Here is a 16,721-nt window from a genome sequence, read left to right as displayed (position 1 = left end):
GCAGCGTTTAGACGCCAGGAGCCGCCCAAGCAGCCGCCAGGCGCGGCCGGGCCCAAAGGAGCGGCGTCTCGGGGCCGGGCCGAGAGGCTCCCGCCCAGCCGCCGCCCCCCGCCCCCGCCCCCTCCCCCCGGGACGAGGTCTGTAAAGTAAATGCTCCTGGAGCATCCGTTCGGGCGGTTCTGTCGGTCTCCGCCCTCCAGGCCTGTGCTCTTCGCTGCCCCTGGCACAGCCCCTCGGCCCGGGGCTCCTGCGTAGAGAAGACCTCCCAGAGGACCAGAGGACTCCACGTCCGTCGAGGCCCCGGGAAACCGCCCGGCACGGGCCGCTCGAAGGCACAGGCGCCCCGGAGGTCTGACCGTGAGTCTGGCCGTGGGGTCCCGCTGCTGACCGCGAACGTGTCCGGACCCGGGTCCTGGGAAAGGCACAGGCTGGTGGCAGCTGGGGTCGCCGTGGCGGCTCCCGTGGCCCCGGCTGCAGGTCCCGCTCCCGCTCCCCCTCGTTCGGGCGGCTTCTCTGGGGCTGAGACAAAGGCTGTTTAATCAGAAAATATGCTGCTTTACACGCCGGTGACGCCCATTACAAAACCCCCAGTGAGTGCGGCGTCAGGGAGAGGCCTGCGCGGAGGGCGGAGCGCGTGGGGACAGCCCAGGGCCGCCGGAGCCCCGCGCCCGCCTGGCTCGGATCCTGCCTTTCGTCCTGATGAGACGTGACAGGATGGGACAAAACAATCACAACCGGAGTGAAGAGCTCATCAGACTCCTGACACTTCAATAAACCACACGCCACACGGGCCAGCCACGGCGTCCGGCGCCCTCGCCACGCGCCCGCAACAGCCTCCGCCGCTCCGAGCCCCTCCTGACATCAGCCTCCCCAGCTCCCGCCCCGTCTTCTAAATAAGAAACAAACGCGAGGCTCTGCCCAGAGAAATAAAGTCTCTCCCTCAGAGACGGCTGTCTTCCCTCGCGAGCGCCACGCCGGCGCTGAATGTCTACCAATCAATATTTAATATTTGGGAATACAAAGTCTTAATGGCCGTCCCCGTCCAGCCAGGAGCTGCGCCGGTAAACACAGAACCGTTTGTCGGCCGACGGACGGATGGCCGCTCGTGAGCACCGTTTTGATCTGCGGGTCATTGCTCGGGGCTCCGTCCCACACACGCTCTCCGCCTGCCACGCTCCCTCCGGCCGTGGGAGGCTCGGGGCCACTTTGGTCTGACCCACGTGGATGAGGGAGGAAAGGAAGGAGGAGAGGGCCAGGCCCCGCCAGCATCTCCGCCTCCGCCTCCGCCTTCCCGCTTGGAGCTGCGGCGCAGGCAGGCCCCACGCCCAGGGCGGTTGGCATAGGACACAGCCGTGGGCCTCAGTCCCTGCAGAGGAGGAAAGGGACCGATTCGTAAGGTCCTGGCGGTGATCACGTCGCCGAACCCGGGACCCCCCATCCGCAGGCTGACGCTCTATCCACTGAGCCACACCGGCCAGGGCCTTCCTAAGGGTGTTGACACACCAACATACTGACCCTCACCTGAGATGTGGTTGGTTACACCGAGGGACACGGAGCCACGGGACGGGGAGAGACTCGCCGTCTACAGGGCAGCCTGGGCCTCTCCCAGCTCCCAACATTTCAGAACGAGGCCCTTGTCCTTCGACGAGAGATGCACGTCCGTCTCAAGAGGCATCTGACGTGGTTTTCAGGGTCCCAACGCCATCAGAGACAGCCCGGGCCTCTGGTCACTGTGCCCCTCTGCCAGGGCTCGATGCCAAGCTGCCTGTCCCTGGTCCTCTCGCCACCGCCACTGCACTCGCAGCCGTCAGCCCGGCTTCTGGCTGAGCGGAGCGCCCCCTGTGGGAGCGCACTGACCACCGGGGGAAGCTCCTGTGTTGAGCATCTGCCCCCTGGTGGTCAGCGTGCATCATAGCAACCGGTCGTTCCACCGTTAGGGTCACTTTGCATATTGGTCCTAAGAGAAGAGGAAGTGAGAGAAAACAGGGGAGACTGTAGAGGGGGAGAGAGAGAGAAGGCTCTCCCCTGAAGAAAATAAAATGGTCCAACCCACACCAGTAATTGCTGTGTTTTCCTGCTCCCCGAGCAGCCTACGGGTCCTTTCATGTCTGTCCTTTATGTAAGACTGTCGTGTGATCAGGTCTGAAAAGCAATGGCCATGAATATTCCACTCGACGCAGACCTGTCTTTGAATGAAGAAAACAAAAGCCCACACGAACAGGACGCAGCCTGGCCTCCTGAGCTCCGGGGAGAGGGCGCCTGCCTCGGTGGTTGCTAGGCGATGCGATGTTAGAATAGATGCATTTCTTCCCTCCCAGTCAGTCACGTGCGTGTTCTCTCAGAGCCTGATCTCCATGGCCACCAACAACCCCGAGACCTGCTTTTCCCGAAGCCGGCTTGCCCGCCCCGGCCCGGCCGGGCCCCGCCAGGGTGCCCCCCGCACTCACGGGGTCTGGGAGCGGCAGCCGCACCCCCTGGCTCGCGGCCCGGGGGCTGTGATTGAAATGCCGTCCATTTGGGCAGAGAAGAGAAGCGAGGCCTCGCTGGCCTCTGTGTGCGGACACGTGGGCAGGGAGCAAGCTCACGTGACTGAGGAGCCCCGACATGCTTTCCTCCATGTTCGCGTCTCACACCAAAAGGGGGAGGAGTTCGGGGAAGGATTACACGTAACCCGTTCACCTGCGATCGGTGCAAACCACCACCCACCAAGCCTCCCGCCGACCGAGTCCTCTCCCCCCGTCACACCCCTCGGTTTACACCCCTCGGTCCAGGCGCCTCGAGGGAAACGTCCCCCTGAGCGAAGACGGCGCCTGGCGAGTGGGAGAGGGACGGTCTCCGCTCAGGCTGCCTGGTCACCGTGTCTGGGTGGTCCTGTCGTTGACGGGGTGATTTTGTAAGAGAAAAGGCGGGAGAAGAGGGGAACCAGGAGGGGCTGGTGCAGCGGCTCCGGAAACGGACATGGTCTTGGACTGCAAGGCGGACGTTAAGGACTGACCCCCAGCTGGTGGCTCCCGACAGACACGGACTGCCTACCAGGTCGGGGCTGCAAACCCGCAACCACGGCCCATCTCCTGCCTCCGCTCGGCCATCCCGCCTTCGCAGCCCGCGGGCCGTCCCTGCTGGGGAAGAGGGGGCGGTGGGTGGGGGCGCGGGCTGTCCCTGCTGGGGAAGAGGGGGCGGTGGGTGGGGCTGTGTCCTGGCGGCACCTGTGAGCTGCTGAGCGGGGAGGAGGGCAGTGAAGGCAGCAGAGGGGATGGGATTCCCGCGGCCCCGTGGGCTGTGAGCAGCAGGTGTGCCCGTGTAATCGAGGCTTCTCCACCTGTGGCTGTGGGAGCCAATGAGCTGGCCCGACCGAGGCGAGAAAAGGGGGAGGCGGGGGGCGGGGCCTCCCAGAGCCTCCAGGAGACAGAGAGCTGCTCGCACACAGCGCTGCCCGCGTCTCGGTTTTCTCGGTTTTGCCCCAGGAGGCTCGCGTTGGCCTTCCGACCTCGGACCTTCCGACCTCAGACCTTCCGACCTCCGACCTTCCGACCTCGGACGGTGAGATAAAAACCTTTGTCCTTTTTTGCCTCCGAGTTTGCGGTAAATGTGTTCGAGGAGCCGAGGGAACGAGGTGGAGGGCTTTTGGCCGTGAGCCGGGCTCAGCGCCCACCAGCCCCAAGCCAGCCCCGCCAGGTACCCCCACCTTGCACCCCCCCCACCCCCGTGAGTACAAGGAGGAGAACGACAGCGTTTTCTTCCAAAGAAAAATGTTGATGGAGCCAAACCGTTTCCGTAAACGCGTAAACCCAGGCCCGCAGCGGCCCGTGTACAGGCATCCGCGGTTCTGGGGTCGTTTCTGTGAAACGTGTCTGCAGAGGTCGGAGGTGTAGTAGACGGAGCCGCACCGTGTGGAGGGGAAGTAGGATTTGGAGTCAGAAGGACGGAGTGGAGTTCAGCCCCCTCCCCCAGCACGGGCCGGGCGAACCCTCTAACCGCCTTCACCTGGGCCGGGGCCGGGCCGGGCGCACCGAGCTGGGCCTCCGGTCGCTTCTCGGCTGGTGTTGGCTCGTCTGGTGCGGCAGGTGGAGAAGGCTCTCCGGGAGCCCGGCTGGTGGGGTTTGGTTATGGTGAGGTTTGGTTGGTGAGGACGACGGCACTGAACCAGGATTTGTTACCAATGAGACAAAGTGCGTCTTCATCGCGTTCTGAAGGGGAATCGGAACAGCTTTTCTAAAATCACCAGAACCCGGCGCCCCTTTCTCTGGGCTGACGCTCCTTGAAAAGGAGGGGGCTCCACATGCTGCCAGGCGACGCCCCCCAGGACCTCTCTGCCCGACTGAAACCCTCTAAGTGTGCCGGGCGGATGAGTGGGTTCAGAGCCCCTCTGTCGCGCCAGGACGGACGCTGGGACTGTAGAAGCGGGAAGGGAACCCAAACCCGCACACATTTGGGGGGGGGAGTCGGGGATCCCCGTGGATCTGTGTGGGGATGGCCTGTCTCTCCCCAAATGCTTCTGGGTTTGAATAAAGCCCGTGCCCTCGGGCTCCGCTGCCCGGCGAGCTGTCCTCACAGCTCATCGCTGAAGAGGAGGAGAGGGAGGAGCAGCGAAGGCGCTCCTCACGCCCAGCTCCAGATTTATGGGTTCAATAAGCACGGCCTCTTCCGCTTCTCAGGCTCCGGCTGATTTACAGGGGCTTTGCTGGCACAAAAATTAGATTAAAAATTTTTTATTGAATCTTGTCTGAAATGCTTACACTTGAAGGGAGCCGAGAAGGACGTTCATTCTCGTCTCCTCGCTGGGCCCGGCTTTGGGAAAACCGCGTGGTGCTGGTGGATGCCTGCTGGTGGCCGGTGGGGGGGGGGGGGGGGGGGCCTCATCCTACTCGTCGCCCCAGCACTTGTCACTCGGGCCCCGTGTGGCATTTCAGGAGCGGCACCCGCTCGCCGTCCATGAAGACGGGGTTTGACTTGGGGCCTCCGACCCCCTCTCGGTAGAGGAGTGACCGGCGGCGTCTCCGGAGAAACGGGAGGGCCGTCTGCTGGGCTCAGCGCGCATGTCTCGGCGGCTCCCGCGGCTGGAGTTGCAGCCTGGCCCCGCTCACCGCTCGTCCCGGAGCCCAGTGCCCGCGTGCCCCCGGGTGAGCTCGCACAGGAGACGGACACGCGAGGCCTGAGCTCGGGACTCCGCGTCCCTACTTCGCTCCGACCCAGGGGTCCCCAGGGCTCAGCTCCGAGGATGACAGGACTCTGGGGTGTGGCCCTCCACTCGGGGCGCCCAGCCAAGCGTGGGGTTGGTTCGCCACCTTGGCGATCGCTGGGACGTGGCTCACGCTGGGACGCTGATTGGCTTCCCACCCAGGTGGCTGGTTAGATGGGAAAACACATCTTTTTAAAGAGGTTCTTTTCAGATGCGCCCGGCATCACAGCACCCCTGTCGGGCAGCCCTTGGTGACGGGACGCTGAGATGAGGGTGGGGTGGGGCCCGGCCTGGGGCCGGCCAGGGGCTGAGATGGCAGTGAATTAACCGCTGTGTCCGGGAGGTTTCCACCTCGATCGGCCGTGCTAAGGAGTGACTGTCAGACCGCGGTCACGGGTTGTGGCCGAAAGGGTGTTGAACACTGTGCTGCCAGGAGGGGTTTGACGTGGGGAGCAGGTGAGCTGGGGTGAGTCCTCCTAGCACAGCGGTTCTCAACCTGTGGGTCGCGACCCCTTTGGGGGTCGAACGACCCTTTCACAGGGGCCGCCTAAGACCATCAGAAAACACATATATAATCACATATTGTTTTTGTGATTAATCACTATGCTTTAATTATGTCCCATTTGTAACAATGAAAATCCATCCTGCATATCAGATATTTACATGATGATCCATAACAGTAGCAACATTACAGTGATGAAGTAGCAACGAAAATAATTTTATGGTTGGGGGTCACCACAACATGAGGAACTGGATTAAAGGGTCTCGGCATTAGGAAAGTTGAGAACCACTGTCCTAGCAGAAGGCCCTCCATTTCACACTGCACCGATGGGGTGGGAAACCACGAAGACACCACAGGCGGGGCGTGGCCAGAGGCACGGACGGCTGTGTCCCTCGCCAGGAGGCAGAGGCCGTGCCCACGCCCGGCGTTGTGTGTCAAGGTCTTGGGCCGAGGCGCACGGCTGTGGCCGCTCCCGCAGCAGCTGAGTCTGCAGGTGCTGCCGGCTGCAGAGCTGAATCCGATGGCTCCGTGGCCCCTACAGCAAAGCGTGCAGCCCTGCCCGCGCGGCTCCCTCCTTTGCTGAGAAGGGAAATGAGTCACTGGCCAGGCCCCAAAGGGAGGCTGAGTCTCTTCCTGCAGGTCTACCCCCGTCCCCTGTCCCCTGTCCCTCCGGCCCCCTGTCCTTCTGTCCCCCTGGCCCTCCAGCTCCCCGCCCCCCCTGTCCCCCTGGCCCTCCAGCCCCTGTCCTTCTATCCCCCTGGCCCCCCGGCCCCCCTGTCCCCTGTCCCCCCCGCCCCCCTGTCCTTCTATCCCCCTGGCCCTCCAGCCCCCTGTCCCCCCTGTCCCCTGTCCCTCCGGCCCCCTGTCCTTCTATCCCCCTGGCCCTCCAGCCCCCCCGCCCCCCTGTCCCCTGTCCCTCTGGCCCCCTGTCCTTCTATCCCCCTGGCCCTCCAGCCCCCTGTCCTTCTATCCCCCTGGCCCTCCAGCCCCCTGGCCCCTGTCCCCCCGCCCCCTGTCCTTCTATCCCCCTGGCCCCTGTCCCCCCACCCCCTGTCCTTCTATCCCCCTGGCCCCCCGGCCCCCTGTCCCCTGTCCCCCCGCCCCCCTGTCCTTCTATCCCCCTGGCCCTCCGGCCCCCTGTCCTTCTATCCCCCTGGCCCTCCGGCCCCCTGTCCTTCTATCCCCCTGGCCCTCCGGCCCCCTGTCCTTCTATCCCCCTGTCCCTCCGGCCCCCTGTCCTTCTATCCCCCTGGCCCCCCGGCCCCCCGCCCCCCTGTCCTCCTGTCGCTCTGGCCCCCTGTCCTTCTATCCCCCTGGCCCTCCAGCCCCCTGGCCCCCTGTCCCCTGTCCCCCCGCCCCCCTGTCCTTCTATCCCCCTGGCCCTCCAGCCCCCTGTCCCCCCCGGCCCCGTCTCCTGCCCCAGGACCTGAGCACCCGGTTGCAGTCATCACTTCATGCTACTGTCGCACTGAACCTCCCATTCCTCTGGGCCGGGGCCCCTTCCATCTGCCACGTCCCTTTGCTCCGTGTGGGACCAGCCAGTCTCCCCGCTGTGTCTCGTACGATCTGTGTTCCTCCGGCTTCACAGCTTCTAAAATCCATCCACTCATCCAGTCATTCGAGCAAAACAGCACATCTGTGCAGCACTTACTGTGTGCGCCATGCAGGCTGCCGAGCACAGGGAGACGAAGGGGCACGTGGTCCCCAAAGAGAGGCCGACGGGGGACAAGCACGAGCAGTAAGCGGTCACAACCGGTGGATCCCCCGTGTTATATGTTCTGAAGTAGGCGTGTTGGCTGACGGTGTGAATGGGGTCACGCCGGCCTCGGGCGCGGGTTCTATGACACAGGGGCTGTGTTTGCACTGTGTGCCCACTGCCCAGTCAGATCTCCTCCCGTCACTCCCGCCCTTAAAACCTGAGGTTTATTTGGGACCAAAAGGGAGTGGGGGGTTGATCTACACGGAGGCGGCGAACCCTGTGCCGGAACCAAGTCTGCAAGGCTCCTTCGCTGATGGAGGCGTCGCCGCGTGTGGAGGGGGGGGGGGGGGGTCACGGAGCTGCTTCCTCCCAGCGTGGAAAGCGTATGAAGGGCCAGCGCAGCCACATGGACTTAACTACCTATAAATAGAGCAGAACTGATCTCCTGCCCTTAGAATTCATTACCTGTTGCTGGTTGGGTTTGAAGACGTCAGAATACAGCCTTCCCTTCCGTGGAGAGGGCGGGGGGGGGGGGGGGGGGGGGGACGGGGGTCCCGGAGCCGCTGACCACGGGCCTTCAGATGAAAACCCCGAGAGGCACAGCGGGCGGAACAGGCACAGCGGGCGGGGGCGGGAGGGGGGGGGGCGGGGGAGGGGGCGTGGGGGTTGGTTCCTGATGGTAACGAAGAGACAGCGGAGGAGGCAGCCACGCCGCTCCGGGGCCACTTGGAGCAAAAATCGCCCTCTGCATCTTGGCTCCTCACTTGCCAAGTCGGGGTGATCGCAGTGCCTGTCCTCCTCGGCAGATGTTGAGGGCTCAGACGGGAGGCGTGGGTGTGGGCGTGGATGTTCCCGAGATAAGGTCTGTCCGGTGATGAAAAACGTGACTCCTCAAAACGCCCACTCGGGGGGACACTGCGTTCGAGCTGACGACGAAGGAAGCCCGTTGCCTCCCGCTGTCAGGGCAACAGGCCCGGGTTGCGGGCTCCATCCTCAGTAGGGGGCGTGCAGGAGGCAGCTGATCAGTGATTCTCATCATTGATGTTTCCCTCCCTCCCTTCCTCTCTGAAATCTATACAAATATATTTTTAAAAAGTAAAATGGAGACCCGGATGCCCCGCCTGAGGGTGCTGTGAAAGCAGGGAGGCGAGTGTAAGTGCTTGAGACGAGAGCCAACGTGTATCCCTCTTATTCCCACAGAGAGGAGTACCCACCGCCGCCATCCTGGGAGGAAAGGAGAGCGAGGCCGCCGCCTCTGTGTCCCCGCCCGTCACCCCTTGTCCCCCGAGACCAGGAGGAGCTCTGGGCCCAGGTCAGTGCCTTCTGGTTCCTTCTCTTTCCGAACCGCCCGCCGGGCGAGAGGCTCGTCGGGATCTGTGTGAGCCACGCGGTCGGCGCGGTGGCGCTGCCGTGTGCGGCCCGTGGATGGATGTGTTGGATCCGGGGAAACGGGGCGGCCGCCTGGGCAGGGGTTTCCGTGTGCGCGTGACCGGCTCCCGCGTCCTGCCCTCAGTGCTCTCCGAACTGGGGAGAGAAATAAGGGGGTGACGCCGGCCCTAAACCCGAGCTACGGAAAGTACCCCGGGCCTCCGCACACACCAGCGCTCAGACCCGTCCGGGCCCCGTGGCTGCCCCCGTCCCGGCTCAGCCTGACTCTCCAGCTCCGCCTGCTCCCACGTCCCCCGCCTCAGGCTCCCTCGCGGGTCCCTGGCCGCACTGATGGTCCTGCATCTGGGCTGCTCCTCCGCCCTCACCCACATAAACGCATCACCCGCTCCAGAGCAGCTCAGGAGGTGGGAGCGGCCCTCACTGCCGGCCTGCCTCCCTCCCGCCAGCGCGCGCTCCACACGCACCTGGACGTGGTGTCAGCTACGAGCCCCTCCCTCACCAGGAGCGGAGTCCTCTTCTGTTTTCCTTTCTAGTCTCATGTTCCATCACTTCCCACCCCCCACACACACACACGTCCCACTGCTCATAGACACGCACCCAGGCCAGCACCCCTGCCCGGGCACCCCTGCCCGTGACCACGGCCACGTCAGGGTGATGCTGGGATCGCTCACGTCTCCCTGAACGAGGCGGTAGACCGGCCAGCTCGATCGGTGAGAGGGGTGATTGGGGATGCAGCTCGGCAGACACGCTCCCCAGCTACAGGTGGGGTCCACCTGAGGGTGTGGGACGGGCTGTTCACGGATGGGAGGCCCCGTGTGCGCTCAGCGGCTGGGAGACGGGGAGAGACGCCGGGCGGACGGCCATTGGAAGAAGGTAAGTGCGTTGTGTATAAACCGGTGCGTTTCCAGGAAATTGGTCTGAGTTCTGACGTCCATGCTCCTGACTGCGCGATGAGCTGTCCGTCATGTGTCCTTGGGTCCATCTGGACGGAGGTCCTTTCCCGCTCAGAGGCCCACGCTGGTGAGAGAGGAGACGGGGAGACGTGGCCCTGAGTGCTGAGCCCGCAGCCAGTGCCCTGAGCTGAGGGGCTGGGGCCTACTAGCTGCAGCCAGTGGGTCTGTGGCCGGAGGCCCAGGCAACAACCTGGACTGTGGATTGGGGCCTGCAGGTGGGAGTGAGGGCCTGGCTGACCCCCAGGGGGTGTCAGGGTGGAGCTGAATTGCAGGACACGGCGGGTGCAGGACTGCTGGTGCGAAAGCCCCCCAATTATAACCCCGGCTTATCTTTCTTAGCCCTGAGCCCCCCGCCCCGCCGTGCCCCCGAGCAGTGTAGGCCGTCCTGGTACCAGGCTTGCTCTGCTGTGTATGGACCTGCTGCGTCGACCCCCGAGTGCTGGTGGCCCCTATGTTTTAAGACACGTGTCGGTCTGTGGTGTGTGGAAGTGCTTCTCCGTATTTGAAATCTGACGCAGCGGCGTGTCCTGTCCATAATATTTCCATAATATGCATCACAAATTGATTTTTTAAAATTAAATTCAAAACACTGTGGCTGTGGGGATGGCTTCCGTTTTGGAGGCGTGGCAGTGAACGGGCTAAAAAGATGGCCTTTGAGCCCTGACCGGTTTGGCTCAGTGGATAGAGTGTCGGCCTGCGGACTGAAGGGTCCCAGGTTCGATTCCGGTCAAAGGCATGTACCTTGGTTGCGGGCACATCCCCAGTGGGGAGTGTGCAGGAGGCAGCTGATGGATGTTTCTCTCTCATCGATGTTTCTAACTCTCTATCCCTCTCCCTTCCTCTCTGTAAAAAATCAATAAAATATATTAAAAAAAAAAAAAGACGGCCTTTGAGCGGAAACGCCCTGCAGCGCCCACTGTGGAACCCGGGGAGCATGTGACCGTGTGAAGGCCCCACGCGTGCGATGTTCCACGTTACCCAGGGGTTAGTTAGATTGAGCGTCATCGCGATTTGTAGGAATAAGGTTATTTTTAAAAACCTTGCGGACTGCAATATCACGTTTTGTTGTGTGGCCGACCCCGTGACCCGTGTCCTCGGGCCCACGGAGTCTGTCCCCGGAGGTGGCGGCGGCCTGTGAGCACCCGCGCCCCATGCCCACCGCGTGCAGCTGCTTCTCCGCCACCCGGGCCGCTGCGGACAGGAAGCCCATTCTCCTGCCTGAGAAGCTGTTCTGGGGGCGCATTCTGACTTACCTTCTGCAGAGCAGGCGAGGAGCGCCGGGGGGCAGCTACCCCCAAGTAGGTCATTGTCCGCCCCGCATGGGCAGGGCGGGGAGCAGCTCCCAGGCGTGGGCAGGGCGGGGAGCAGCTCCCAGGCGTGGACACAGGTGGGGAGCAGGTCCGATCGCCAGGATGAGAAATGGCTGGTGCCCGGGAGCCAGGCGGCCCTCCTCCGGCTCGCGGCCCACTTTCTCCTGGAGGTTTTGCTCCCGGCTCCTGGGTGGTCATCTCTGTAATGGGCTTTTAAGTGACTTTTTCTTGGGGAAGGTGGCATTTGTCAAGGTGGCAGGAGGGCCCTGGGAGGGCGCGGAGCACATGGGGCCTGGCTGGCTCGCCGCCCGAGCTGTCACTGGGGAAATGATCCGGGTCTGAGGTCTGAGCTGGAACAGGCGTGTGTCATGGTGTGTGTGTGGCTGGCCACTTGGGCGGCGGTTTCTCAGCTGTGCAATTCTGCATCTAAAATAGTGTTTCATGGCCTTAGCCATTTGGCTCAGTGGATGGAGCGTTGGCCTGGGTTCGATTCTGGTCAAGGGCATGTACCTCGGTTGCAGGCTCCTCCCTGGCTCGGGCCCTGGCCAGGGATTGTGCAGGAGGCAACCAATCAGTGTGTCTCTCTCACATCAATGTTTCTGTCTCTCCCTCGCTCTTCCACTCTCTCTAAAAATCAATGAAAAAATATCCCCGGGTGAGGAATAAAAAACAAAACAGAAAACCCAGGGCGTCCGATCTCTCCATCCTGCCTCCCCATCAGCTGCCCCCCTCCCACCCCCCCGTCAGCTGGCTCAGGTGCCATTTCCCTCTGGTCTGCGTCTGGGTTGGAGGGTTAAAGACCCCCATCTTTAGGGGCCGGGGGGGGGGGGGGGGGGCGCTAAAAGCATAAATGACAGTCTAGCCAGTGGTCCTCTCGCGGTGGTTCCCGGCCAGGCCGCTTGGCCCCGGGGACTTTCGGCAACGCCTGGGGGTGCTGCAGGCGCCAGGAGTAGAGGCAGGGAGGCTGCCCACACCCTCAGTGCACAAGACGCCACGGACCCCACATGCGTGCCTCCTCCCAGGCCCCCTGTCCTCGGGTCACCTGAGGTGTGTCCCCAGCACTGCCCTCGCCCCCGAGTTTGTTCACCCAGTTCGGACATCGTGGGAAGAGCGGTCAGCGCTGTGGTCCCAGCCTCCTGGGCTCTAAAGCTTCCCAGGCCCCAGACCGGCGTCTGTGCCGGGGCCCTCCCCCACATCCGCCCTGGCCCTCCTCCCTGCAGGTGCCCAGGGGAGGGGGGGGCTCTATGTCACCTGGACTAAAGCTCCTGACCCCCAGGAGAAGGGGGGCGCACAGGGGAGAGGGGCTGTGCAGACAGAGCCCTCCTTCCAAGCTCGTCTCAATTAACTTACAGCCTCTCCTCCACCCAAGCCGGGCATCGGGGCATCTGGGCACCCCTGGCTGCCTCGCACCTTCCGGGGGCTGCGTGCCAATTAATTTTTCACCAGGTGCAGGAGGGCCGCTCATTAGTGATGCGGGTGTCGCTCCCCTCTGTGCCGCCTGCAGCCACAGCCACAGCCCCCGAGGACCGCTGGGCTCCCCTGTCCCAGCAGCTGCCAGGAAGGGGGGCCACCGTCTTCTCTCCTGGCTCCTGGGGAGGAAGCGTTACTTCCTGTGTGTCATGGCGCCTCCCACGGCCACATGGCCGCCACCTCAGTGGTCTGTCTTGTTTCCAATTCATCCAAATGCCCTGAAGAGCATGCGGGTGTGCAGACAGGGGCAGAGCCACGGCCGGCTCCTCCCGCAGCTGGAACCGGGGCGGGAGGGCTCTGGTCCCGGGAGAGGAGGTAATTGACCTCCTGTTCCAGGTCAGAGCATCCATTTCTCTGCTGAGCAAACGCTCACTCCGGCAGTTCAGACCTTGGGAAGCCGGACGATTACCAGAGCGAGTTCCCGTTCCCCTCCACTGCATCCTGTTGAGCGCTGCAGGCGCGGCCCCTCCGCTCTCCCACGGGCGGAGTCGGTTCACGCGGACACACCTTCCTATCACGGCGCTGGCGAGGAGGCCAGTGTGGCGCCTGCGCGGGCGGGCACCTGTCTGTCCAGGTGGGAGGAACTGTAAGTCAGTGGGACTCTTCCCAATATTAAGCTTCATTTTTAATTAAGAAACACCCCCCTCCCCCCCCCCCCCCCCCGATTATTTGCTTCACACGTGTACTCAACTAGTTCAGGAAGGACATGGATCAAGGGATCAGAGAACCCCGAGGAGGCACCGTGTGGGCCGTGTATGGGTTACGTGGGCAGAAAGCCGCGGGGTTTTAGGATGAGTCACAGCACCCTGACCTGAAAGAGGGGGCCTGTGCCAATGGGCGGGACCAAACTGTTTCCCTAAGAGGGGCCACGGTCACGTGCCGTGAGGGGCGTTACGGAGGGAGGGGCCCGCCGTGGGAAGGGACAGCTGAGCATGTTTCCAAGTTCTTGCCAGATCAAGTATAAATGGAATGGAACCTACCGGTACTTCATAAGGTCAGGAGGAAAGATTTCGAATTTAACAAAAAAAATACACGCCTCTAGGAGCAAAACCAACTCAGCACTTCGATCGGTACACACAGAAATCGATGGTGTCTGCAGTAGTTGGGTATAGATCCTCCCATTTCTGAACCAGGGGAGTTCCCTCCATTCAAGAATCGCGTCCCTTCAAAGCGGGACACCGGCCCACGAGCTCTGACGTGGTTACGCCCTTTCTAAGGCAGTTACCGTTCGAGCCATTTCTAGAAATGAAGTTTTTGTCACCACGAAAGTATTTTTTGAAACAATGGCCGTGTCAAATATTAGACTTAAGTGTTGGGTGTGAATAAACCATCGTCACAGCTGCCAAAGAAGCCATGAAGCCCTGCCAGCGTGGACGGCCCCCAGGCCGAGCGCAGCGTGCCCAGGGACTGGAGGCAATGCGTGCGGCACCAAAAGCTGTGGTGTAGGATTCGCCAACTTCCCGAGTACCAAGCGTTAAATGAATGAAGATACACACATGATAAAAGCAGTAATATATGGAGCATACCCTCAGAGAGTGCTAAATTGAAATTTATATTAAAAAATAAATAGAACAGGCAATAAACCTGTGACTGACTGATAGGCATTCCTCGGGGTCCCAGGAATAAATCTGAGCCCGACTCGCAGCCGCGTCTCGTCTCAGCACTGACTGATTTCCTGATAAACTAGGGTTCCTGAGATTTAACTGGAGAATAAATGAAATTTCTAGCAGCTTCATTACAGCAATAAGACAACTTTAAGATGGTGCTTCTTGAAATTATAATCATGTTTGTGAATTTCAAACAAAGCTCAAGTTCAAAATGCCTCAAGGTCATGATTATACGAAAACCTGAAAATCTGTAACTGAATGTTGTCTCGGTGCCTTTTTCACATTTTAAATCTAGCACCCGGGAAGCACTCCGTGTGGAGAAGGCCCACTGCAAAGCCTCCAATGGTTACAAGCCAGACCGTCAGGACACCAGGAAGCACTGAGTGGTGAGGAAACAGCTGTAGGAATGTCTGCTGACTGGCCCCCGGTCCCGGTTTGAAAGTGTGAAGCAGCGAATGGTGGGACGCTCATGAGACTCAGTGGTCACGCAGGTCTGCACCCGGACCTGGCACTGGTGTTGGGTGAGGGTGCGAGGACCCGAGGCTGCGCTCTCGTGCCGAGACTCAGGAGCTCCTCTAGGGCTTGAGCCCCGGCTTCCTGACCACAGGACCGCGTGATGAGTCTGAGCTGGGATCTGCCATGGCTGCCTCTTCCCACCCCTTCCTGCCTCAGCCGCTGACCCAGCTGTGCTGCACTCGACCTCACGGTGAACTATCAGGTGCTCCCAGGTGACTGACACACACACACGCACACCTGTCTCCATTCCCCCCTCCACCCCAGCTAACTCCTGCCCACCAAGCTCCAAGAACCCTTCCCTAGCCAGTGGGTGGGGGCTGAATATCCAGGAACTCCTTCCTGAAAACACATCAAACCACACACCTGCCGTTTCCTGACCTGTCACTGCCGTTTCACGGGATCTAGGTGGGCTCCTAGTTATGTCTCGAATGAAAGAATGAATTTTCAAGAGATTAAAGTAGATGTTGGTGAGGAATGTATTGTGGAGCGGCTGCGGCGCTCGGGCTGACTTGTGGCAAAGCCCTCCCGGCACAAGTACAGCCAAAAGGCCATGGTTGTAAGCAAGCTTGACCTTATGGTCTGACCTGCAGTCCTAGGGCTGAGGGATGTGGGCTGCGGGGTGCAGCCAGTGCTGCCTAAACAAGGCTTGATGGCGTTCAGGAAGTGGCAACAACAGGGAAGGAGCAGATGTGAAACTCGAGTGCTCTGACTATAAAATAAAGCTTCGCTTACAGGCTGGGTCACTGTCCTCATCCAGGCACAGTGATCCACCTGGCCCCACCTGTGTTCTCTTGTCTGTTTTCCTTGACCCTTCACCGCCCTCCTCAGGTTCACCTCTGGCCTTGCTAAACGCGGTTCACGTCTAAGATGTTTCTCATTGGTAGAAATCCATTGTTCTAGGGTCTGGTTTCATACGACAGTATTTACATCTTCGAGTTTCTGGTAGTGTTACAAACATAGGCAACTACATTATTTTTTAAAACACAAAATCGAGTGGGGGGAAAAATCACAAACTCTTTAAGGTGATCTTAAAACAAAGGCATACTCTGGGGCTTCTCTAGCCCTCCTGTCACGGGGGCCTCACCTGCCCATCTTGGGGAACTGTACCCTCAGCAGGTAGAACTGGAGCTTCTAAGAGCTCCCGGGCCGCTGCTGGTCTCAGGGCTGCGTTTTGAATGAAGGTTCTGGGACCTGAGGCAGTTGTCCTGCTGGTGGGCCAGGCGGGCCCAGCGGTGATCACAGGAGTGAATGCAGCAGGGAGGGCGGATGAGGAGGCCTGGCTTGGGCCGAGGTAACACGGGAGGTGAGAAGTGGAGGAGGAAATGTGGCAAGTCAGTCACCGGAGCAGAATAGCAGTTTGCGGCAGTCCTAGTTGTTGCATGTTTGGAATCTTTCATACAAGTTGAAGTTGCTTGAGTCAGAAATCCTAAACACACTGAGACCAAATCCACTGTGCCCGCTGACTGGGAGGAAGGCGCCAGCAGGCAGGGACAGGTGTGTAAGGACCGCACACAGGTGCAGCTGTAAAGTACTAACTGCTCACTCTTTACATTGCCTGGGAGAAACTTGAGACTCAAACCATGTATATTCAGTGTTTATTGAAAAGAGATTAACTTTAAAACCTCAAAATTAATTAAATGCCATGAGATTTGATAAACATCCTCTTCTTGAGAAGTATGAGGTGTGTGAGGGGTGGAGAGCACAGTGTGCCCATGTGCTCAGTATGTTTGTTTTTATACGTATTTGCACACTTTCATTCTATTACTTGCAAAATCTTTAAAATAAAAACCCATTAACTTCAAGGGAATAAATATACAGGAGAGTAACGACTAAGTATAAAATAAAAAATCCTACCTGTGCTCAGACAATTCTGTACCCACTTCCCTGTGTTAGGTCCTGGCTTGAGGAGGGCGTGCCCTCTCCACACGCTCCCCGCCCGACACACTCAGAGGCCACTTCCTGGTCACTGCTCTCCACACACACATGTGCATTTAAATTATTTCACCACAGAACCAACCTAAGCAACATGTATGACTCTGGAGCTGACACCAATATACCTATTTGGAAAAATGTGACCTGAAGTATTTTGAGTGATA

This window comes from Myotis yumanensis, unplaced genomic scaffold (assembly GCF_028538775.1).
Source record: "Myotis yumanensis isolate MYYU_CA2020_CCGP unplaced genomic scaffold, mMyoYum1.0.hap1 SCAF_17, whole genome shotgun sequence".
In the NCBI taxonomy this organism is placed as follows: domain Eukaryota; kingdom Metazoa; phylum Chordata; class Mammalia; order Chiroptera; family Vespertilionidae; genus Myotis; species Myotis yumanensis.
Note: the sequence above shows the minus strand (reverse complement) of the source record.